The following is a 26,668-nucleotide window of genomic DNA, read 5'->3' as shown; positions in this document are numbered from 1 at the left end:
CACGTTACCTGAGCTTCAATTTGATATAAACAAACCAAGCTGAACATTGCATTAGGTTTTAAGTAACATACATAGATTCTCATCATCGACTTTCTCTTTCGTTAATAACTTGGGCACATAAACACATATGTTTGTGTTATTAGATGCTAGATAAAAGCTAAGGGGACGAGGTGACAATTGGCTTCTTCCTCTTTTATTTCTATCTCTATCTTTATCTATCTCTATCTCTATCTCTATCTCTATCTCTATCTCTATCTTACGCACATGAAATCGGCCAATCAGGAGCTGGACCACGTTTGACTGAAAAGTGGTTCATTTTCGCCCCCATATTGTCACCTCTTCTCTTACGATAAAAACTTCTTTTCTGTATGCTGAAAAGAACTCGGTGTATGTCTTTACATGGCTTGGAAATACAAAAAGAAAGTCGACGAAAAGAATCTGTCAATGTTACAAAGAACCTAATGCAATGTTCAGCTTGAAATATAATTTGTTTAAATATGCAATTTGTCATTTTTTAACTTTTTGTTTAATTTTCAAATTGTGTGTGTGTGTATTCAATCTAACCCCCACTGGCCGGCAGTGGTATTATGGAAGAAATTTGCTTACAACAATCCTTGATGTAATAATTTAAAGCAAGTTTAGTCCGGGAGTTAGAAAGCGATAGCTCTACTGCAGATTCAGCAACCCATTTCAGAATGCCTGGTAATTTACGTCCATTCCGAGGTTACTTTCACATACAATAAGCCCCGCATGTAAACACTACCGTTATCATATGAATAATGGTACTGCAAACACACTTCCAGATATCGAAATGTGATGTTTTGAAATCTGGCGCGTATTTAGTAATATATGGAAATATGCATTTATGATTGATTATAAATCAGAAGGATCTCACCAAATTCTGCCTCCGAAAAAGCACCGGTTTGTTCACTCGCGGTAATCGAAAAAATCGTCCGCGTTGTTTTTACAATCGAGCACGACATTTTGAATCACACGCGAAGTTTTTCATTTGCACCGAATTTTTGCCTGACACCTCATTTGCGTGCATCCTCCGGAAGGCAGAACGCCAGCACCAGAAAAGAAAAAAAAACCGGTAAAACTCTTCTTGGGAGGGAGGCAAAGACCAACGCGACACCACAGCAACACAGCTACTCGAAACAAATTCTTGTCCCAGATTTTTCACCAATATCACTAAACAAACTTCTTAAAACGTGATAGATCTTTATTTACACTTGTCCATACGCGAAAACTAATATTTTTTTGATTTGGTACTATTAAAAAATATGCGGAAAACAGATTAAATCAGCGCCAGCGAAAACAAAACCAACCGTTCGCGGGCAGAGCCTACTCGGATCTATCTTTTGTTTAATTTTCAAATTGTTTACCAAAATACACAATTATTTTTTACAGAGTAAATTTTTGTCGAGAAAAGCACGCAACTTTGTCGCAGACACCATCTCGATCAAATAAATCGTTCTGGAGATATGTATTGTTGAATTTATGCGTGTCATTTTTACATAAGCCCTTCTCCAAAGTTAGTCACATACACATTGTTGGGCAATAACAAAAAACTGTGTGAAATTAAAAATATTTCTAAAAACATCAATCCGAAACGATTTGCGAGTCTGCGTGGAACTGCTCAACTTTAAAAATTCAAAAATCATATCCAAAAAATGCACAATAGGTCTCACTTTCCCCATTCACCGGGCTGAGTTGGACCTACTTCGGATTTTGAATAAAACAGTCGAAAAAAAGAAAAATGCGGAGATGAACCAGCCTACGGCTGGAAATCTCCTTAATAAACAAAAAAAAAAAAATATGGCAGAAGGTAAACAGTATATGTAGGTACATAACTTTTCATACGTATAAGTGCTTGACGTACATGCTTTTAGGCATGGATCATCCAAAAATACCGTAACGGATAGTAAAGAAAGCACCTTGTATGCGTATAAGACAGAATAAATTATTTCAACAGAGTCAAAGGTAGCAATTTATTAGGAGGGGTATGCAAAGTCAGTTCAAATAAATGGTTGCCACGCTAAAGTACCCAACAGAAAAGCCTCTCGTGATGTAATTTAAGGATAAAGCCATATGGGTCATTCCGCACCAAGTGTCCGAGGCACGTGAAATTGACCTCTTCTGATTTCAGGAGAGTAGATGTTCATTTTGGTCTAAATTTTATGAATCCAAAAATTTGCGTCGATCAAAGCACCCCTCGGTCCAGGGGAGCATTTTCTATTTTTCGTGATTTTCAAGAAAGCAATAGTTTTATCAACATCTTCGAAACAAATAATGCTAGAATTAACATTTTTTTTTGGGAAAATTGAACAAATATTTTAAATTTGCGTTTAAAAACTTAAAGCATATTTTTCTCAGAATGAATATATTTAAATATCCCCCATCCTTTTTACATAACAAACACTTATCGAAAAAAGTAAATTGCGTATTTCCTGAGATACAGCATATAATGCGTCAAAAGAAAGCTAAAAATTATGAGACAAAAACATTTATTTTCGCCCGCATTTCTAAGTAGAACTACTTATTTTGCTCGCCTACTATTTTTAATTTTTTTTTCTTGTAATTCCTCATCATAAACGTGTTTTTTTGTCGCTTGAGTAATATAACGGCCAACTTTTTCAAACTAAAATAAGATTGCGCAAAAGTAGTTATTAAATTTATTAGATTGATATTAAAATAACTTTTTAATAACAAAGTATGGTATTCTGGCATCAGAAAAAGCGTTTAGTGTCCGTCAGTTATTACAATAATATAATTATCAAGTAGTTCATTATTCGTAGAACATTTAAATAAAACCTAATTTTTTTTTGATATTTCAGGCTCGTCGATACCATATTTAGGTTTTCAGTTATGCTATTATAATACTTGAATTTGATATTCAAGGGGTATACTCGAGCATGAGAAAATAACTTATGAATACCAAATTCAGGTATGATACCAAAATTTGGTGTTGATCAGCATGCCTCGATCCTGATAATGTTGAAACCGCTGCGCAAACATTTTCACATGTCTTGGCTTATGTCATTGACAGGCACGTTCCGAAAAGAGTTCACCGTAAAGTAGGTTGAAGTCGACCAAGAGAGCCGCATTAAGAAAATTCACTAAGTATCGTACGCTTTCGCTGAAACGTCACTACGTTAGGCTCAATTATGAGTTCAAGCGAGTTAGCCGTCGATGCTATTCGCGATATCAACGAGGGATTCAGAGGAAACTCAAGTCACACCCAAAGTCATTCTGGAATTACGTAAATGAGCAGCGCAAGGAATCCGGCCTACCTTCTTCAATGGTGTTGAATGGAGCAGTTGCTTCCACTCCTCAGCAGATCTGTCGCTTGTTTTCTGAGAAGTTCGCCAGTGTTTTCACGAATGAGAGATTAACTGACGAACACGTTACCCTAGCAGCTAGTAATGTTCCACTGTACGGTCAAACACTGGGTGCGATGGATGTCAACGTCGAGATGATTTCCACTGCCGCATCACAACTCAAGTCGTCCTTCAATCCAGGACCCGATGGCGTTCCATCCGTATTCCTGAAAAAGCATATCGCCAGCTTGCTGATGCCCATGCTTCACCTATTTCGATTGTCCATCTCGAGTGGTACATTTCCATCTTGTTGGAAATTCGCACATATGTTTCCTATCCACAAAAAGGGCAGCAAACGGGATGTGGACAATTATCGTGGAATTACGTCGTTGAGCGCAGTTTCGAAGTTATTCGAGTTAGTCATCATGGAGCCTCTACTCTCTCATTGTAAGCAGTATCTAAGTGGTGATCAACACGGCTTCACTTCCGGTCGTTCTACTTCCACAAATCTGCTGTGTTTGACATCGTATCTTACGGAAAGCATGGCAGAGAGGACTCAAACAGACGTCATATACACCGACTTGTCAGCTGCCTTCGATAAGCTAAACCATGCCATCGCGATTGCCAAGTTGCATAGACTTGGGGTCAGCGGCAACCTCTTGCGATGGTTTCGTTCATATCTCACTGATCGGCAACTGATGGTTGCCATTGGTGACAACCGGTCCAATATCTATCTAGCTACGTCAGGAATACCTCAAGGAAGTCACCTCGGACCTTTGATTTTCTTACTCTACTTCAATGACGTGAACTTGGACTATCGTATGCAGAAGATCTTAAAATCTACCTACGAATCCACTCGATTGATGACTGTCACTTCCTTCAACGTCAGTTCGAAGCCTTTGCCAGCTGGTGTAATTTGAACCGAATGGTGGTTAACCCCACTAAGTGTTCAGTGATCACTTTTACTCGGAAGAAAGAACCAATCACATTTGAATACAAACTTATCGGCACTGTAATCGACCGTGTGAACCATGTGAAAGATCTGGGTGTTATTCTAGATTCTCAACTTACGTACAAGCAGCACATCTCGTACGTTGTCGACAAGGCGTCTAGGACATTGGGATTTATCTTCAGGATAGCAAAGAATTTCTCCGATATCTACTGTTTGAAGTCACTGTACTGTTCCTTGGTGCGATCCATTCTGGAATATTGTTCTGTGGTCTGGAGTCCAAACTACAACAATGGTGCTGAGAGAGTTGAGTCCGTTCAACGCCGTTTTCTTCGATTCGCTCTGCGGAAGCTGCCTTGGAGAGACCCATTTCATCTGCCCAGCTATGAAAGTCGTTGCCAGCTGATTGATCTGGAGCCTCTCCGAACTAGAAGAGACACCTCTAGGGCCCTGTTCATTGCGCACACTTTACAAGGTAGAATTGATTGCAGTGCAATCTTGGGGCAAGTCAACATTAACGTCCAACCCCGTGCGCTACGTAACAACGTTATGCTGAGATTGCCACTTCAGCGCACAAACTATGGCATGAACGGTGCAATAGGTGGGCTGCAACGAGTGTTCAATCGAGTCTCGGGCATCTTCGATTTCCATATGCCTCGACAGCTGCTACGAAGATACTTCTCATCGTTCTTTTCTGGCACAGTTAACCGTGAATGATTGTGTGTTTTATTTATGTATTTTATTCTTAGTTTTTATTTTTTGATTTACCTATATAAGTTACTTAAATTATCATTGGGGCTTTACACAGCCTGTTGATACAGACAAATAAATAAATAAATAAATAAATGACATAAGAGGTAAAATACTGAAGAATAATACTAAAAAATTGCATACGAAATACTTTGTAAATAACAAAAAATGATGTTTCGATACCAAAAGAATACCTGTGTGGTATTGTTTTGGTATTGCATTTGCATAATTTGGTATTGGAATGGTTCTGTGGGAGCATTTTTTTAGTATTTTACCTCTTATGTCAGGCTCATCCATACCAATTTAAGGTATCGAGATATTCGTTACTGCTCGGGCAAAGAAGCGTCCCGGGTACCCGAGCAGGAGAAAATAACTAATGATTACCTAATTCTGATCTGATACCAAAATTTGGTATTGACCAGCTTGACATAAGAGGTAAAATACCAAAGAATAGTACCAAAAAATTGCATGCAAAATACTTTGTAAATAACAACAATTTGATATTTGCATACCAAATAAATACCTGTGTGGTATTGTTTTGGTCTTGCATTATCATCATTTGGTATTGAAATAGTGTTGTGGGAACATGTTTTGGTATTTTTGGTATTTCACCTCTTATGTCAGGCTCATCCATACCAATTTAAGGTATCGATATATTCGTTCCTGCTTGGGTAAAGGGGAATAGCAAAACCAAAGCAGAATAATATCAAATTTTACTATAAATATGTTATTATGTTATTGATAAGTTGTGTGCTATAACAAGTTATTAGTAAAGAGGGTCTAGTATACCAGAGGAGCGGATTCAAAACAAACCGCCTTGGCAACCTATGCCTGGGTTATTTCTAGCAACACTGCCAATGTAATCAAGATAGACGTTGCTCGATTGGCTCTGGCGTTGACAGTTCGCTTTGCCCGAAACCAGCCAGTCCACTCCTCTATTATACTAGACCCTCTCTAGTTAATTGCTTTTCCTGCTATAAAAGCATATTTTTTTATTGTTATGATATTTTGGTATCATTAATTTATGAGCTAATTTTGATCTTATAGCAGAATTATTAATATGTCATTAATTTAAACAACATACCAATAGGTTGATAAGATATAATATCAAAATGGGATATTAATTTGCAATATTTTTTTTACCATCTTTAGTTATGGCAATAATTGTCTTTGTTATAGTTGGATAGGATTTTTGATATTATTTTAGATATTTGACCTCTTATATCAATCAAATTAATAACAATTTTTGAAGTTCTGTTTCCAATTTTTTTATTGATTTGATATTCTTGTCTACTCGGGTTTCAAGCGTTTAAATTTTTGATGTCATAGTTAACTATTGTCCAACTTTCACAACCATTACAAAGGCGAACAGCGTATCAATCGGTTTATGTTTGAATCAATTTATTTGTTGATCTATGCAGTTTATCGAGAGCAGAGCGACGGATTGAAGCTTGAGGTTAAAATTGAGGACATCTATGACTGACTAAAAGCTGAGCTTTCTTTATTTGCTATCAAGCTATTTGTTGTGGTTTTTAAAGGCCTTTAAATATAAATATTCTTCTTTGGCTATTTACATCCCCACAGGGACTATACGCTGGCCAGTTTGCATTTTGCATTAGTATTATTGTGTACATGTATATAAGTACATTCATACTCTATATCCAGGAAAGTCGAGACATTTTGCAACCCGACTCTGGACTCGATTCACGTCGTTGAATTTCAATTACAATAGGAGCTTGATAAAAACGCGAATTCATTCTACTAGTAACCGAATCATCTGTATTTAAACTCACAAGGTTTTTGAACCTGAAAATTGAATAGGAATAAATGAAAAATCTTTTACTCCTAGAATAGATAGTGGTAATTCGTACCTGGTAGACACGTTGGGCTGATTTTGGCAATGTGATGTGGGTTGACATATCAATCAAACCTTCGTTTATGAGCAAAGCTGTTATAAACTTATCATTCCCCTAGCCCCAGCAGAAGAAAATAACTAATGAATACCTAATTCTGACCTGATACCAAAACTTAGTATTGACCAGCATGACTAAGAGGTAAAATACCAACGAATAATACCAAAAAATTACATAAAAAATACTTTGTAAATAGCAAATATTGATATTTGGATACCAAAATAATATCTGTGTGGTGTTGTTTTGGTATTGCATTATTTTAATTTGGTATTGGAATGGTATTGTGGTATCATTTTTTTGGTATTATTTTTTGGTATTGTAGCAGGTTGAGCCTACATGGATCGATCGAACAGACTTCCTTTGGAGAAGGGCTTTCTTTGATATGCGGTATCCAAACTATGGTAGACTCTAAACAGAGTATCTACCAGTGAGGACCGCAGTGAAGAGAGTTTGACTGCTGATCGATAATTGTCGCGTATATTATGAAATATTTGGTTTATATAGCATTTACATGTTCTTGCTTATCCTAGTTAGTCTACATGTAAGAACGAGACGACTGGAGTGCCGATACCCAAAATATGCATCTTTGCCAGGTCTGCATTTTTGGTGACTTGGTGGTCCTACCCGACTGCGCAACATGACACCTTGCGTTGGCACTTCGGTATAGGCCTCACGCGGGGAGAGGAAAGTGGAAATGAAATAACTCTAACGCTGTGGCGCAATCGCCGCATATGGTTGCAATTGCATTCTATGTAATTTGAATCTATGAACTTTGTTCGGATTGAAGTTAATGACTTTGTTTGTTTACGATATGGTTATTGTCGTGGTTATTTGTAGGGATGCACATGACACCTTCCCTTTTTGGGAGAATGGTGTAATGAAATGAAATGAAATGTAACCATTCTAAATTTTGTGACTACTCCAGATGTCTCTATATAAATTTGATTTTGTTTTATAATTATGTTATAATGGTTTTACGACAATTTATTTAACTAACCGAGTTTCGCACTCCTCAGTATAAAACTGGGAACTTTCACCTGTTTCAATTTTCGTTATAATTTTTTTTTTGATTTTCATTTTTTTTTTGAAACTAGGCTCGGTGGATTCTTTACTAAATTGTCTTACAAATATTTTTTTTTGATTATATGAGATATTTAAACTATTAATCTATTTTTATGTACGATTTGATTTTCATTTGTTATTTGGTTTTTAATTATTGCGTTTGGATGTTGAATATCAATTATTGTAAATGGTCCTGTGTATACTGAATCTAATTTTCTACGGTTTTCCTTTTTTAACCATACTTTATCTCCTATTTGAATTTCTATTGGATTTGAATATTCTGCTTGATTTGATATTCTTTTCTCTTTTGTTTTGTCTAATAACATTTTTGCTCTTTGATTTGCTATTTGTAATTTGTATTTTAGTTCTTTAAAGTATGCTTCGTAATTGTAGATTGGATCAATTTCAGTTCCTAGTTTTAGTTTTGTTGGATAGTTTGCTTGTGTACCAAAGATAAGTTCAAAAGGTGTGAAAGTATGTTCTGTATGTGGCGTTGTATTGTAAAAGAAAGTGAAAAATGGTAACCATGAGTCCCAATCATCATGTTGCTCATTGATGAATTGCCTAAGGTATTCGTTCAAACAACGATGACTTCGCTCGAGAGCTCCTATGGTTTCTGGATGATAAGCTGTTCCAAATTTTTGGTTTATTGAAAGAATAGTACATATTTGCTGGAACACTTCATTTTTATACTCAGTGCCCATATCTGATTTGATTGCTATAGGACAACCATAGATTAAAATGAAATTTTCAACGAATGCTTTTGCTAAAGTATTAGCTTGCTTATCTACTAATGGTATTGCTATAATATACTTCGTTAAGTCACATTGTATTGTCAATGCGTAACGATTTCCTTTCGTTGATCTCGTTATTGGACCAACGGTATCCATTGAAATTAATTCAAATGGTTTTGCTGGTGTTGTAGTTTTTTCGAATATTTCTTTAGTCTTAATTCTGTGTTTATTTTGTCTACATGAAATACAGTTTTTAACATATTTGCTTATACTGTCTTTCATATTAGACCAATGATAATTTCTTCTTAGTTTTTGTAATAATTTGTTAATACCTACGTGTCCTCCCGAAGGGGTATCGTGGTTTTCTTTGATAAGATTATTTATTTCATCTGTATCTTTTATTATCTTTGCTGGTGTGTATAGTATTATTATGACGTCATTTAAAATTTCATTGCATACTTCTTTAAACTGTTCCCGGGAAACATAATTAAATATTGGATCCATTACACTGATCGCAATTTTCTTTATACACATCGTTTTGGCCATATTATTTATCGTTTGTATGCATTTTTCTAAGTAAATAATTCCCTTTTCATGGAATAGTTGCGCTTGAGCAATAATTCCTTTCAGGTTTTTATTTTTGATTATAATGTTTAAATGGTCGAGTTTTGGTTCAAATATAACTTTCTGTAAATTGAAAGCATCAATATTGTTAATTGAATCATAAGCTTTAAGTTGATCAATCTTAGTGGCTTTAGATTCGTTAACTGGGGTTTGTGTCATTTTTCGAGTTTTAGATCTTGTCTGCATTGGTAAAATTGACATGTTTTTAAAAACTTCAGAATCGATAATGACACGGGAGAGAGCGTCGGGCCCAACATTGTCTTTTCCTTTAACGTGTTCGATATCGAAATTGAATTCCTCTAAATCTAGTCGCATTCTAGTCAATTTTGACGAGGGATCCTTCATAGAGAAGAGATGTACAAGGGGGTTGTGGTCTGTCTTCACTGTAAATTTCCGTCCATAGAGATAAGGTCTAAAGTGCGATATTGCCCAGTGTATTGCTGTAAGTTCTTGTTCTATTGTCGATTTGTTACTTTCTCCTTTCGTAAATTTCTTGCTGGCATAAGCTATGGGTAGTCTAATGCCGTCGTAATCCTGTTCTAGTACAGCACCGCAAGCTAGTTTTGAAGCATCTGTACTAAGAATAAAAGGTTTTCTAAAATCTGGGAATTGAAGTATTTTAGGGCTAAGAAGTTCATTTTTCAAAGTTTCGAAAGACTGTTGGCATTCTTGTGACCAGTCAAATTTAGCCTTTTTATGAAGTAAAGCGTTAAGTGGAGCTGCTTTGTCTGAAAAGTATGGAATAAATCTTCGATAGTAATTACAAAATGCGACAAATCTTCTGACGTCATCTGCATTTTGTGGTTGTGGATAATTGAGTATGGTTGAGTATTTAGTTTTATCGGGTTGAATGCCTTGAGCCGAAATGTGGTGACCTAAATATGTGACGTCTGCACAAAAGAATTTACATTTGGCTGGATTTAATTTGAGGTTGTGTTTTCTTAGATTTTGAAAAACTTTTTCTAGATTGTTTAAATGATGGTTGATAGAACATCCGACGATAATTATATCATCGATGTATAAGAATGCACATTCTGGCGGTAGTCCACTAAGGGCTATCGTCATCATGCGTTGAAAACTGTTGGGTGAAATATTTAGTCCAAAAGGTAGTCGGTTGAACTCGTAATGACCAGAGTTCGTAGAGAAAGCTGTGTATTGTTTTGAGTTTTCCTCTAACTCGAAATCCTGACATTAGATCGAGCGTTGAAAAATATTTAGCTCGACCTAGTTGGTCAAGGATATCGTCAATTCGCGGTAGTGGGAACTTGTCTGCTATTACTTTTTTATTTAGTTGTCTGAAATCTACTACGAGACGCCATTTTTTGTCATTGTCAGTGGATTTCTTGGGGACTAGCAATACTGGGGAATTGTAAGGAGATGTTGAATGTTGGATTATTTTTTCGTCTAGCATTTTTGTCACATGCTTGTCTATTTCTGTCTTATGAACTTCTGGTATTCTGTAATTTTTGATATATACTGGATTTGGGTCATTTAAATGTATATTTTGTTTATAAAAATTGTTACAAGTCAGGATGTCAGTTTGAAGCGCAAATAGGTCGTTGTATTTTGTACATAAGTCTTTTAATTTGTCTTTTACGTAGTATGGTGTATTTGTCAAATCTAGTTCCGCTAAACATTTTTCTTGTCTGTTCTTTTGGTTTGTTTGGTTGAATTGAAATACATTGTAATTTTGTAGAGGTTGTATTAGGTCATGGAAATTTTTCCGAATTTTAACTGTATGGTTTGTTGTGTTAATTAATCTGACCAATGAATTGTTTGAATTTATTATTGAGTTTGCACAGAATACTCCAGGTTGGATTTCTTTAGATGTGATTACGTAGTCTTGATGAGGGTTTTGTATGGTAATTTGTCTATAAACTTCGCAACGTGGTGGTATCAGTGTATCACCGTTTAAATTATCTTGGATTGGAATTTCAATTAATTTGGAATTTATGAAGCTGGATAAAGTCCATGTGTCATAGTCAATTACACAACGAAATTTAGTCAGAAAATCTCTTCCTAAAATTCCGTCTGTGGGTATTGGTAAGTTTTCGGGTATAATGTGGAATTGATGTGAAACATTGCATTCATAGGGTAAATGTAAAGGAACGTTGATCGTTCCGAGTGTATCAATGGCTTGATGTTGTATTCCAGTAATCGAACAAATTTGTTGAGTGTCAATGTGTATCGCCTGCTTCAATTTTGTGGGTTTCAACACTGAAATTTCAGCTCCTGAATCTACGAGAAAAGTACATTCGGAGTGTGATGATTCAGTTTTCAAAATCACAAAATTGGAAAACGCAGTCGTGATATTAAAAATACCTTTTATTGTCTTGGATGTTGCATGTTTGCTAAAGCTATTTGGAATTGTTGTTGTTGTTGTTGAGGCTGCTGTCGAGGTGATTGCTGCTGAGTTGCAATCGGCATGATTTGTTGGCCCCCAACTTCTGGTTGGGGGACCTGCGGGTTTTCCGAGATGTAGTAATAAACACCTCGGCTTCCAGGTCCCGAATTGTTATAAAACCCTCTTCCTCTGTTATTGAATCGAGGGAAATTTCCGCGATTACTTTGAAAATTTTGGAAATTTCCTCTGTTTTGGTGGAAATTTCCTCGGTGATTTTGGAAATTTCCGCGATGATTTTGGGAATTACCACGGTAATTTTGGAAATTTCCGCGGTTGGATTGGTAATTTCCACGGTTGTTTTGGTAGTTATTATTATTATAGTTATTGGAGGAACCACGTCCTCTTTGGAAATTTCTGCTTTGAATCGAAAAAACATTAGCAGTGTTGGTTTGTTTCTCGGCTTCGTTTTCGGACGCCTTTTCTACTGCCTTGGACAAGGTAGCAAACTGTCCTGCTTTAAGCAATAACTTTGTTTCCTCGTTTTTTACACCACTTATTAGTGCTTTGATGCCGGTACATGTGGCAAGTTTAGAGGCTGTCTCTAGTGGGACATTTTCCTCTATATACGCTCGTTCAAGATCAAGCGTGAGTTTCTCGATTTCTTCAGTAAATTTTCCGAAATTTTCTTTCTGTTTAATTGCGCCCAATTTCGCAATAATAGTATTTGGTGCTGTTGAATGACTGCACTTAAGTTTTAGCTTATTAATTATTTCATCAATGCTTTCGGGATTTTCCGTTACTGCAGCGCGAGCTTTGCCTTCCAGTTTTGAAAGAATAGTCTGTATGGCTACTGCTTTATTGTTTTCGTTTACTAATGCTTTGCATGCATTAAGCGCTGACAATACATTAGCTAATTTATTTTGTGTACCATCAAATGTTGGAACTAAGGTTGAAATAACCTTTATTATTTCTAATATAGACGCCATTTTTACAGGTTTTGATACTTTTATACAAAATAAAACGCAGTGTACTGCGGCTTTGAATTTGAAGTTATCTTTGATATTTTTCAATTTGAATGTGATCAATTCCTTCAGATCATTATATAATTGTCGGCTTAATTTAATGTTAAATTCTAATTTAGTGCCATCTAAATAGCTTTCATTTTTGACTTGTAAATCTACGATTAATTTGTAAGTTTTTTCTACCAAATTTAATTTATTTGCTAGCGTAACCCTTTTGTATGTTCTATTTGGGTTTTTGTCAAAATTATTTTTTACGTGTATCAATTCTTTGATTTTTTCGTCAATGATTTGGTCCATACCTTTATTAATTCATCATCGTGTTGTCCTGGTTGAGATCATCATCGTGCTGTCCTTGGTGAGATCATCTTTTTGTTGTCTTCGTTGAGATCGTATTCTTGTTGTTCTCGTTGAGATCATCTTCATGTTGTATTTCAGGATCATATTGAACACTATTTCTTCCGGTGAGTGTTGTTTTTAAACCTCACTTCGCGCACTGTTTTGCTTGATGCAAGTTTTTCTTCTTTACTACGTTTTACTCAGTCAAAAGTCACTAGACCGTTCTTATGAATACGGTAGTTTTTGTACTTTTCTCATGTACACTATTGTTGGATTAGTGCAACATTTGTCTGGGTTGCACAAGCCATTTTCATGTTTCCAACGTGCTATTTTTTCGACCATATAGTCTTTTTCCGCTTGGGCTATTATTTCTGCCCAGAACTCCTTTGCTTCTGTGGGGGTCAATTTTTCTGCACTCATTTTTACTTCACTTTTTCGACACTATATGTTCAGTTTATTGATTGTTTTAAAGTCTCATTAATAGACGTAGCCTAGTATTTGTCCTCCAATCTGTTGTTGAACAGCTTCACTGTGCGTGAGGATTCCTTTACTGGTCGACACTAATAGATGCCCATTCGTTTTTGGTAGCATTTTCCTTGCCCACACAAAAGGTGCTTTTTCTTGGCATGGATAAAACGTGGTAAAACTTCAATTTTAGTGACCGTTGATGAAACTTTTACTAAGAATGAACTACTGAATTTTTTTACTATTACTAATGTTTTTGTTGATTCAAGTTTGTTTATTAGTTCTTTCTTGCACGCGTGATTAGTTTCTATTATTATTGGAACGTTGGTGATATTTGCCTGCTGCAGTCTTTTAAACGTTGTTATTATGGCCTCTTTTGCTGCCATGCTAATTCTGCACGAACGTTTTGTTTTTCAATTTAGTTGTTCACTTTTCTTCTGTTTTAACAACTTCACTATGTTCATCTTCTTTACACAACTGCTGCATTCAGCCGGACGGCTGTTGATGCCACCCGTTCGGATTGATTGCGATAGTGATTATTCAGAATTTTCAGCACTCCATATGCTAGAACTACCAATGCAATGGTTGCTAACGCCACCGTTTGAAGTGTATCGTGCGTATTCACATTGGACGTAATAATCTCGTCCGCACTGAACCATCCCATGGCTTACACTTTTGTATTCGCGACGCACTATTGAACTAAAATGTTACGGTTAGCTTTGCACAGTTTTTGGCACTTTCACGCTGCGCGTTGCTTTTTGAAACGAACTTTTTTCGCGACGCACTATCACTTTTACAACGGACTTTTGTTATTCGCGACGCAACTTTTGGTCAGTAATTTTAACGAGCTGACCCACTGTCACGGTCTGCCATGTAGCAGGTTGAGCCTACATGGATCGATCGAACAGACTTCCTTTGGAGAAGGGCTTTCTTTGATATGCGGTATCCAAACTATGGTAGACTCTAAACAGAGTATCTACCAGTGAGGACCGCAGTGAAGAGAGTTTGACTGCTGATCGATAATTGTCGCGTATATTATGAAATATTTGGTTTATATAGCATTTACATGTTCTTGCTTATCCTAGTTAGTCTACATGTAAGAACGAGACGACTGGAGTGCCGATACCCAAAATATGCATCTTTGCCAGGTCTGCATTTTTGGTGACTTGGTGGTCCTACCCGACTGCGCAACATGACACCTTGCGTTGGCACTTCGGTATAGGCCTCACGCGGGGAGAGGAAAGTGGAAATGAAATAACTCTAACGCTGTGGCGCAATCGCCGCATATGGTTGCAATTGCATTCTATGTAATTTGAATCTATGAACTTTGTTCGGATTGAAGTTAATGACTTTGTTTGTTTACGATATGGTTATTGTCGTGGTTATTTGTAGGGATGCACATGACAGTATTTTACCTCTCATGTCAGGCTCATCCATAACAATTTAAGGTAATGAGTTGCATTGCAAATTTGCTCTTGAATTGGTCTTTTCTCTAATTGAGCATTTCCACCCCTACTGACGAATGGACCAGACATGATCTTCTCCGATTTCCACGAAATTTTGCATAATTGTTCGCTATGGACAATCATAGATTTTTTATCCAAGGTTGCCGTCATTCATTTGTTAGGGTTAATGTTCCTAATGTCAGCCTTAGTGTCCCTTATAGTGTGCCCATTCATAGAGGAAAGCATTTTTTGACAATTTTTTACAAACAATCGCAAATATCGATTTGCATTCCAGATGACGCGTTGTTACATGAAAAAAAATGAAGAACATGAGATTTTTTCGGTGGGCTCAATCTCACAGGCCAACATTAGAGCCATTTCCCTTGCATGAAAAATGTTTTTCGGAATTATGAACTCATGATGTTATGATGCTATGATGATGTTTTGCAATTTTAAGTAACACAAGAAGATGTTGTTTAGCGGCACCGGTGGTGTAGTAGTAAGCGTGATTACCTCTCACCCCAGCAGGCCTGGGTTCAATCCCAGTCGGCGCCATCGGGATGTTCTCAGGCTGATCATGGAAGTAAAGCCGGTAGTCCCCGGTTCATGAGTTGATGGGTCGATAGGTAGGGTCCAGGTGTGGGAGCTGCCTCCCTGGCGTCCGTAGCATTGGTGCTCAGCACGGAAAACAAGATCGACGGAAAACAAATCAAGGGAAAAAAGAAGATGTTGTGAAGTGTGTGTTTGACACATAAAACCTGTCCTAAATCCTACAAACATTTTTGTTAAATCAAATGAATGATGAAAACTTTGGCTCGAGCCTTGGCTGAAACTCGACTATTCTTTACATCGCATGATTTTTTTTTTAAAATAGTGTATTCGATATTTTTAAATAAATTTTAGCATAAAACCGTCTCATATATTTAATTGAAATGATGTCTGAGACAAAGTTGTAGGAAAATATATGACCTATCCAAAAAAAATCATCATGATACCGTGGATCCTGATTAAAAAATAAAACATTTTAAAATTTAAGTAGCAAAAAGTGACATCTAAAATATATTTTAAATATTATTTATTTATAAGCTGGTAAAAATTATATCATCTCTCATAAATACATGACAACAACTTTTAGTCTGTTCGATCTCAACTGTTGTTGAGACTGGCAGCAGTCGCAAATTCAACAGTAGCTATTGTTTCGGAACACTTTGTACGTTTCCTTCAGTTCTGTCGCTTTTGTCGTTGCCGTTGGAAGAAAAAATAAGTGGTGTTGAAGTGAAGAATACGAACCAATTCAGTTCTCCCAATGGGAGTGTGAGATCCATCTTTTGCGAGATTTTGTACTTTGTGAAAGCACTGGATACAACTTACCGGATTGCTGAGGAGATAGCACTTTTTCATAAATTTCATGTAGGAAAGATTGTATGACAAGAGGTAGAAAGACAAAAGGTCAAATGATAAAACCACAGACAAACAGACATAACTCTCGCAAGTTGTTCATCGAACAAGCATTTAACGGTCAATTTAAAAGTATCGTAGTTGGTAGTTAGTAGAGTTACATCTATGGTAGTACCGTCACCTGTGGCGCGCATAGTCAATTCCCTTGTGTTTGACGTTTACACACTACCGCCATCTGTTCAGCGTACTACCCACCACAGTGTACTCAACAGATGGTGGTAATGTTTTACCCACGATGTTTTACATTGATAAATATTCAATGTGTTATGTCTGTTTGTCTGTGATAAAACGTTGACTGACAAAAGGACGGTGGTAAAAAACGTCGAAGGTGAAGATAAGAGGGACAAAAGACCGAATGCTGAGAAGAGAGACAAACGGTCGGATGATTCAAAGAGGGACAACATAAAAGGTCGAATGGACAAAACGTCGCATGACAAAAGATCTATGGTACAAAAGGTCAAATGGACAAACTGTCGAATGAACAGAAGATCGACTGATTCAGAAAGAGATAATAGGTCAATTGATGAGAAGGCGGACAATAGTTTGAACGGACAAAAGGTCGAATGATGAGAAGGGGTACAAAGAGTTGCATGGAAAAATCGTCGAATGATTCAAGAGAGACAAATGGTCGAATTGTGGTATATTTAGGCCAGTCGGATGGCCAGATATAAAATAGTGTGAAGAATAGTAGACAAAGTTAAGATACCATTACATTGAATGTAATGGTGACAGTGACCTAGTGAGTAAATCAAAATTTCTAACATTACTTCAGATTGCAAAAAGCTCTCGTCGATGTTTTCTTTTATAATTTCGCACAAAACGACGACAGGTTTTTCCTAAAGTCCTTCCAATACGAATACTGCTTCGAAGGATTCAACCAGAAATTAAAAGATGGATGATGAATAGATTACACGAATACATGAAAATATAACGATATAGGATCTTAATCCTCAGTCTCGTAAACCATATAATCATTATTATTTGGCCGAAATGTGCTTGTTAGTTTTATAGTTGTCTTCTATTTTCCCAAAATATCAGAGTGTTATGTTTTTCCCTCTTTGTGCAATTCGACCTTTTATCCATTCGACCATTTGTCCCTCTGTGGGTCATTCGACTATTTGTTCATTCTAACTTTTGTCTCCATTCTAATTATTTGACCTTTAGTCCATTTGACCTTTTGTCCCTTTTTGGAGCTATTTGACCTTTTGTCCCTCGTTAGGCCATTCGACCTTTTATCCCTACGTTCAATATGTGCAAGCATAAGATCGGTCACCGTATGTTCTCGACAGTGATCTACTGTGGATGCTAGAAAATATGAGAAAGGCAATTGCCTATGCAATTGCATATGCATGTCACCCGAGGGAAATTAACTGCGGAGTTGGGTGTTGACATGTACATTATTAACAGATGTGCGAGGTGTATAAATGGACTTGAAGAAAGGTTTTGAATAGGTTTTCGTACTCACAAGAACATTCATTCTGTGCTCACGCATGCACCCAGCCAAATGAACATGAGCCCGAGCGTATGTTTAAAGTTCATGCGCGCACTTCGTTTTCTTCAGCGCTCGAACATCAATGTTTGCACCCAAGCGCACACGCTGGTTTCTTTTTCAACATTTTGTTTTCGAGTAAACGTGTGGTGTGTGTGACGAACGCGAAATATTTTAGTGGTAATTTAGTAGCGTTACCTATTAAGATATCCTTTAAATTTGTCGAACCTCTTAACGGGATCCCTTTATGAAGAGCTTTGAGTGGGTTGGTTTATTTCCTTTAAATTCCGTTATAATTGCTTATCTTTTGACAGATACGCGTATTTCGTATTTCGTGGTGTTGAGTACTTGGCACTGATGAAGTCCCCAAGTAGTAGACGAAATACGCGTATCTGTCAAAAGATAAGCATCTATAACGGAATTTAATGGAAATAAACCAAACAATCTTTTATCACAAGAAATAATCGTTGGTAAGTAAGACTGTTAAGTTAAAAAAATATATATTTCAGTAGAAGCATATTTAGTGTAGTGATCCGTGCACTACGTCGTATGGCAACCATTTCCATCCAAAAATTCTCAAAGCAAATTGCAACTAAAAAAAAAGTTTTGTGTTGTACTGTTCGCACAATTTCTTGATGGGGGTGATTTCTGTAAGAATGCTTGTTTATATAAGAAAGCTTTTTATAGGTTGTATTTGTATTTTGGTCAGACGTATTTGAAATTCACTATATATTTCTTGTGTGAATGGATATACTTATTTTAATGACATATACAACCATCGAGGTACGTAGGAACATCGATTTACGGAGGCAAACATATAACATTCTTATGCGATACCAGTTGGGACACAGTGACTGCAGGGGCCTCAGATAGCCTAGTATTATTCTAAATGTTTTCAGCACCTGCTTACTTGTTTCCATAGTTATAATTAACTTTACACTATTCACGTTATGTTTATTTTATGGAAAGAACAGCATGTGATTTTAAGTAGGGAAAATTCTCGAAATGTTAGTGGGACTGGCATCTAAACCTCAAAATTAATAACTATAAAAATGCATCTAGAACACTAGGTTGCTTGGAATGCTAAAAAGAAGAAGAATTGTATGCACTATCAATGATTGTATTGTCCGCATTAGCTACGCAAGTTTCAGTTGAGCGGTGCTTCTCGACAATCAAGCTGGAGCAACATTGACTGCGAATGTCCTCACAAATGCTGTTGACTATTCGGTTCAGTAGTTATTTGTTATTTTGATTTTCAATTGATAGATTCGATTTGTTGTTTTATTGTTTATGTGGTTAAATAAATAGAAACTATAAAATGAGCATATAACTTAGCAATAATAGAAGAAGAAAAAAACCCATCAACCATTTTACAAATTTGTGTGCAGCTTTTGTCCGACCTTCCTTTATTTCGGAATACTGCATACACTTCCTTTATCAATCCTTCTTTATTGCTAAATTAAAATTGAACTGCATTATAAACATTGCGCAATGCTTGACTGACTTTAAGTCTTTTAAAAGCAATATTTAATTAATGGAATTACTGGCAACTGCGCGCAGTCAGAAAGATATTGGTGTTGACGATTGTCTCAAAACCGGACAAAATTTCTATTTAAATTACACACGTTAAACCCCAGTTAACATCTAGTCACTCGCCAACACCAACCAACCATTCACGTAAAACCTCCGAGTGCAACCTCGATGTTCGAGCACAGGCGCAAGCACGAAACATCAAGCCTGAGTTCATTTACGCTGCGCTCATCCCCAGGTGTTGTTCATTTCTCTCAAGTTCGATGTGCGTGTGTAAACATGAGCCTGAGAGAGAACACGCGCTCTGAATGAACTTGTACTTCTGAAATTTGAACTCACGCTCAGCGCCGTGCATGTTTACGTGAAGACTGGAGAGGTACATCAATAGATAACAACGACAAGGAAACATAGGAAGAAGTAGAGATGCTTGAGGAAAACTTAGTGGTAACAATGACAGTGGAGAGGAAGCTAGTGATCCCCAGAAACAACAGCCACATGTTTTCAAGCATCAGAATGATGCGCATTAGTTCTACATATTCGAAATAATAGACTCCACTCAAAAAATTTATTACATATCAATGGAAAAAAAATCCATTTGAATTTCACATAACTTTCCTGTGATCACATAACTGCAAGGGGGGATCAAAATCACATGACAAGTTATTTGAAAAATAATATAAAATTTATCGCATAGATGTTATGTTAAGGGAGATGAATTTTATTAATTTGGATAATAGATCAAAATCATGTGCGTTTTCAATTGAAGCTTCATGAAAACTATTTTCGGTGTATATCAATAATAAAGAACAAAGAGAAGAAAAATCGGCTGAAATGTCGAAGCCGAAATGGATGGAGGAGTTAAGAGAATTACGGGCACGGGAGAAATCAGAAGCAATAGGCAAATCGCCACCTAGAAAAAAATGTGTATTTTCAATTAAAAATGTTAACGGCGCCGGTGGTGTACACGAAAAGAAAATCAATTATTTTTTTCATGTGTTTCACTTAAACATTTTTGCCAAAACATCAGCCTTATACAATCCATAAGACAAACCACATAGGTCCTATAAGAATGCATAAAAGGTATGTGTGACCGCTTATACATTTCATTTGACGCATGATCTTCATTAACTTTTTGCAAGGCGTCTGCTTACTAGTTGACTTATACATTTTATGAATAATCTGCAATAGAAATTTTCCCAAAAGTATAAGGAGATTTCTATCCGTGTAGTGGTAAGCGTGATTTCCTCTCACCCCAACAGGCCTTAAATATTTAAGTTTTTTTTGTTATTTAACCCTTTTTGGATTTTTTTTTGCTTCTTAACACCATGGAATTCAAATGGGAGCAAAGTAAAAAAAAATCAGATTTTTAGTTATTTGTTTTTGTTTTTTTTTGCACCGAAAATTATTCCCACAAAAATCGTTTTGGAATAAAAAACGATTTCAGTTAGTCTGAAAAAAAAGTGACGCTCAACTATTTTAACTACAAACCTTTTTTTCCTATTCAATAAATTTTAAACGTTGTTTTGATATTTTTACCAAAATAACATAGAAATACCTTACATATTTTGTTTTTTTCTGGGGATACGTTCAATTATCCGATAATTTTGTTTCCGACATCATTTTGATTAGAAAAGACGAAACAACCGAGACAGGAATCAAACTGACGATCTCATAGCGAAAAATTCAAATTGTAAAATTTGCTATTAACGCAATGGATAAGGGACATTATGTTGAGGCACTGTATACTGACTTCAGTAAAGCATTTGATAGAGTTGATATCCCTCTTTTGCTATTGAAATTATCTAAGTTAGGTTTTAGTCAACATTTATTAAAGTGGATTCAGACATACTTGACCAGTAGGAGAGTAAGATTAGAAGGAGATTTGTCGTCGGTAGTCAATATAATATCTTGTGTGCCACAAGGTTCCCATCTTGGACCATTACTGTTTATTCTACTTGTTAATAATGTAGAGCACATATTGAATATTCTGAATGTCGACATGAAACTTTTGCTGGAAATTCGTGAAACGTCTGATCTTGTAGTATTTCAACAAGAAATTGATAACTTTTACACTTGGTGCACAAACAGTTTTTTAAAGCTTAATGTGAAGAAATGTAATTCCATTTAATTTACAAGAAAGAAAATTCTTAGGCAAGAACATGTAACAATAGGACAAAACAGAGTTGAAAGGTGCAATCAAGTTCAAGAAAGAGATTTAGGTGTTGTACTAGATTCAAAATTAAGCTTTGTTGAACATTATAATAACATTATCTACAAGGCAAGCAACATGCTAGGGTTTATTAAAAGGTTTAGCTTTCATTTCAATGATCCATACACAATCAAAACATTATACGTTACATATGTTAGGCTCCTCCTTGAATACTGTAGTATAGTCTGGGCTCCATATCAAGATACTCATATAAACCGCATTGAATCAGTTCAAAAACAGTATTTGCTCTAAGGAAGTTAGGATGGACGATTTTACCCTTACCATCTTATGAGTCTCGATGTATGTTGATCAATTTGGATGCACTTGAAAAGCGAATGCAGTTTGCAATGATAGCTTTTATAAACGATGTTGCAGCACAAAGAGTAAATGTCACAGAGATTTTAGAAAATCTAAATTTTTATGCTCCCACTCGTTCCTTAAGAAACAGAAATATGTTTTATATTAACAACCAAAGAACAAACTATGCCAGAAACGCACCTTTAAAGAGAATGATATCTTGTTATAATGAACATTATGAAACAATTGATTTGACAATGAACAAAAATGCTCTTGAAAAACGTTTCTTTTCGAGGTTAGTCAGAGATTGAAAATTCAAACAGATGTTAAGTGTTTTTTTTTTTGTAATTTAAACTGGTCTACATTTGATTGACGACGAATAAATAAATAAATAAATAAAAAATATACAAAGTATCATGGACACCTTAGAAGGTGAAGTCCGAAATTTGCTTCTACTGTTGCATTTGGCCTGGAAATGCTCAACAGTAGTGCTTATAGTAAAATTATGTGACGTTAGTGTGAGTAATAGAAGCACTCAAAACGGCAGATAAATTAATTGTTCTTTCGGCTGTATTGCAAAATTTGAAGGCACCGCTCCTGTTAAACTTGACCTTATCCACATCCCTTCAACCGCAACAAGCATTGGAAGCTTATATCGATTACGTTAGCACAATAATCAATATTGGCCGTCAATATTTAATAACCGGATCTACCATGGTGCTGGCAAGAAGCTATCTAGAAAATAAAATATGAAAGAATAAAGAGAAAAATCCTTTCCGGATTGGAGTGCTCTTTTCCAACAGTCATGTCTTAAAACACCTTTCAAGGTGAGCTCTTATATTATATAATTCCATCATGGTGTAACGGGATGTAACATTAGGCCTACACACTCAATCTAGCTCGGTAAAATCTCCAACAGCCGATTACCTCGGCATTTTAATTTGTTGATATCTCTGCAAAAATCTAATTTGTTAATGGCGTACATTGTCAAATGAAATAATATGACAATACAATAAGGTTGTGAAAAACTAAATGGAAGAAGTCAACCATGGCAAAAAAACGTAAGAATTCCATAAGAAACACTTATGAATTTTAGCCACAAAAAATCAATATGAATTTCATTGATTTGCCTTATGAAAAATAATGTTGACAAAAAATAATAAATCGGAGCAGACTAGAACCGAACCATGGACGTTGAGATTAAGGGACCCGTGTGTTGACCACTCGTCTTTCAACGCTTGATAAAATCATGGTTAAAGCCGTATAAGAGCTACATCATGTTAGACGAAAATCATTCATAAGTCACGCTTATGAAATTCATATATGTCGTTCATAACTCGAGCCTTATGAAATTCTTATGTTTATTTGCTCCAGTGTATACCCCATAATCTCAACGTCCATGGTTCGGTTCCAGTCACTTTGCCTCAGTGCAGGTCAGGGACATGCACCCTATCAAATTAGAAATATTGAACTTTCCTTTCATTGGTTGCGCGAAATATTAGGAACATAGAGAAAGTGCAAGTATTTTCTGCAACAATCAAACTCTAAAGGGGGCATTCAATAGTTACGTAAGCGTCTTTTTGGGAATTTCTAACCCCCTCCCCCTTATACTTAGTAATACTTAAGAAACCACTCTCCTACCCCCTTTGTAAGATTTTTCATCGAACCTTTTAATGGTCTACTTGCATGTTTACGTACAATATTTCTTAGACCCCATGTAAGCAAACGTAAGAACATTTTTACCAAACCCTTCCCTGCTTTATTAATTATTGAACGGTCCCAAAGAACAACTCATAATTGGAAGAAGGGAACATTTATATTGAAAGTACGCCAGTGCAGTGGATGTGCGTTATTCTTGCATCTCGAAGAGATTTTGCTAGTTATGTCAAACGTCCATTATGTCAAATGACTATTATGCCAAACAACCATTATGACATGGTATTTTCTGCCGGACTGCTTCACATGGTAAGCGCAAAATATACAGTAATGACTATAAAGTAAACATTTTCGAGGGAAACTGAGACTACCTATTAAATGAGTAAAATTTTACCCATTTATGAGTAATTAAAACCACAAACATAAGAAGTAGGGGAAATGGATGTAATGTCGGCCCCTAATTTGGGCCCATACATAAATTCAGCAATCGACTAAATTATAAATAGTGAGCAAACATATCCATTAGTACCGTCCCAATGACGCGTTAATCTAGATACAATTGATAAATAGCAGATTTTTAGCGATCGGCCCAATCTTAGAACCATAGGCCAACATTAGAGCCATTTCCCCTAAGTATTCATTTGTAAGTGACAAATACTCATACATGGGTGTCCAATTCTCCGTCGAAAGTGCTTACTTTGTAATCAATATCGAGACTTTTATAGGCATTATTGGATATTTTCTGGTTAACGTGTAAAGGGCGAACACGAAATTATTGCGACACCGAAAATGTCATGCCAATTTTCTTATAATGTTTAGAATCAAACCAAAATTTTAGGGTAGTTTTATACATATATTTACTTCAAAAATCAAAAGAAAAGTTAATCGATGGAGCCTTGAGTGTAAAATTGAACGCATTTTCGCTTGATGCCCTCCATCAAAGTCTTTACAGTGTCATCCGGTACCAGTTTCTCAGTTTTTTTTTCATTTTCTTAACATGTCCTTCTCGTCTTTGACTGTCTTCTTGCTCTTCCGAAGTTCCCGCTTCATTATTGCCCAGTACTGCTCCATCGGGCGCAGCTCCGGACAGTTTGGCGGATTCATGTCCTTTGGAACAAAATGGACAGAATTGGCCTCATACCACTCCAGGAGACTTTTAGAATAGTGGCATGATGCCAAATCCGGCCAAAATAGCGGAGCTTCGTCGTGCTGCTGCCAGTGCTGTAAATTCTCAAAATCATTTGAACATTTTTGATGAAAATGAGAAAAGTAGCTATTCGCTATCAAAGGAGACCTCCTCCGAATGGGTGATATCAGTTGCTTAGTCATTTGACGAAGGCATGGATCATTCTCATTTGAGAAACGCTATATATCATTCAATTGAGTGTAACCTACACACAAACGGAGCTCTGGTCGACATATCGGCGAAAAAGCTATTTCAAGCCGACACCAACCTGACTTCTATCAAACCCCAACCCGATGTTGACCCGACATTGACCCGACATAAACCCAAAATTGACCCGACAACAACACGACATTGGGTCGACATCGACCTTAAATTAGCCTTACATTGATCCGACATCGGGTCGACTTGTCTGTTCGGGACCATTTTACTGTATTCCTTCCATACTCTACTGTCGTATATCAAATGATATTGAGTGACTCAATTGACAGTGACAATGAGCTTCGAATGAGAAAGGGGCTCTTCAAATTATGGTCATGTGAGAATTCGTTTACACAGAATTGATTGAATGGTTGTATTGGTTCATCTTCAATCGAATGATATGAAAATTTACAGCACTGGCTGCTGCAAGAACGGCAAAAGGCGCTTCTCGAGGCACTCAGATTTGTAGATCTCGCCATTTACTGTGCCCTTTGTCACGAAAGGCTCACTCCTCAGTCCGCAAGAGCAGATGGCCTGCCAAATGAGATATTTGGTGGCGAACTTCGACATTTTCTTCTTCCTAAATTTGTCGTCCACATCGAACTTGCTCTTGCCGGTGAAAAACTCCAACCCCGGAATTTGCTTAAAATCGGCTTTTATATACGTTTCGTCGTCCATCACACAGCAGCCATATTTTGTCAGCATCTTCTCGTAGAGCTTCCGTGCCCGAGTTTTAGCCGTCGATTGTTGCCGCTCATCGCGGTTTGGGAAGTTCTGTACCTTGTATGTATGTAGTCCAGCTCTCTTCTTTGCATTCTGGACGTAGCTCTGCGACATGCCGATCTTTTTAACCAAATCACGGCTTGAGACGTTGGGATTTGCTTTAATCATCCGCTTCACCTTTCCCTCCGTCTTTTTGTTCTCCGGTTCCGGTTTTCTTCCAGCTCCTTTGCCGTGGTCCAACGTCAACCACTCCTGGAACCGCTTCAACACTCTGGAGACGGTTGAATGGTGAATGTTCAACATTTTTCCCAACTGCCGGTGCGACAGGTCAGGTGTTTGGAAAGAATTTGTTCTCTCAACTCGCGTTGGTTCACCTCCATTTTCGTTGAATCGAAAAACACGATTTCGAGTTTGACAGCATGTACACAATACACATCAATGAGAAAGTGTGCAAAATTTGGTTGATTTTTACCCAATGGTAAAAAAGTTATGCCCTGTTGAATGTGTCGCAATAATTTCGTGTTCGCCCTTTATGCCAAACGGCGTTCCTCCTAAATGCACTAATTATTTACATACACTCAGAAAATTTATCACATATCTAATGGATGAAATCCAAATCACATAGCTTTTCTGTGATCACATAGCTGCAAATCCCTCCACAAAATCACATGAATATTATGATGATAGTCACACGAGCTTCATTTCGTGCAGAGTCGGTATGGCTCCAAAGCTACGTTAAGTTGCTTTGAACTTCGATACTAGACCAGAAGAGATTTTATTCCGTGACTTTGAAGAAACCAGTTCAATAAACTTGTGGTTGCCACAATTGAACCCGCCTATCATCACAATCGCTCCGGGACCATCGCAGTTTTCAACTCTCAGTCCATACATCCTGATATTTAAAAAAGTTGATTATCACTGCCTAATATATTGTTGTACCTTTCAGAATCATTACACA

General features: G+C 36.7%; 1 protein-coding gene across 4 annotated transcripts in view; it reads left to right on the top strand.

Annotated features, from left to right (window-relative positions):
• The window catches only part of LOC135700972 (tyrosine-protein kinase receptor torso-like), a 152,117-nt gene that overhangs the window by 16,831 nt on the left and 108,618 nt on the right, over positions 1-26,668 (top strand). The window lies entirely within an intron of this gene.

Source organism: Ochlerotatus camptorhynchus, unplaced genomic scaffold (assembly GCF_037179485.1).
Source record: "Ochlerotatus camptorhynchus isolate MF236.1 unplaced genomic scaffold, CSIRO-AGI_Acam_v1.1 ptg000146l, whole genome shotgun sequence".
In the NCBI taxonomy this organism is placed as follows: domain Eukaryota; kingdom Metazoa; phylum Arthropoda; class Insecta; order Diptera; family Culicidae; genus Ochlerotatus; species Ochlerotatus camptorhynchus.
Note: the sequence above shows the minus strand (reverse complement) of the source record. Positions and strands in the feature narration are given on the sequence as shown.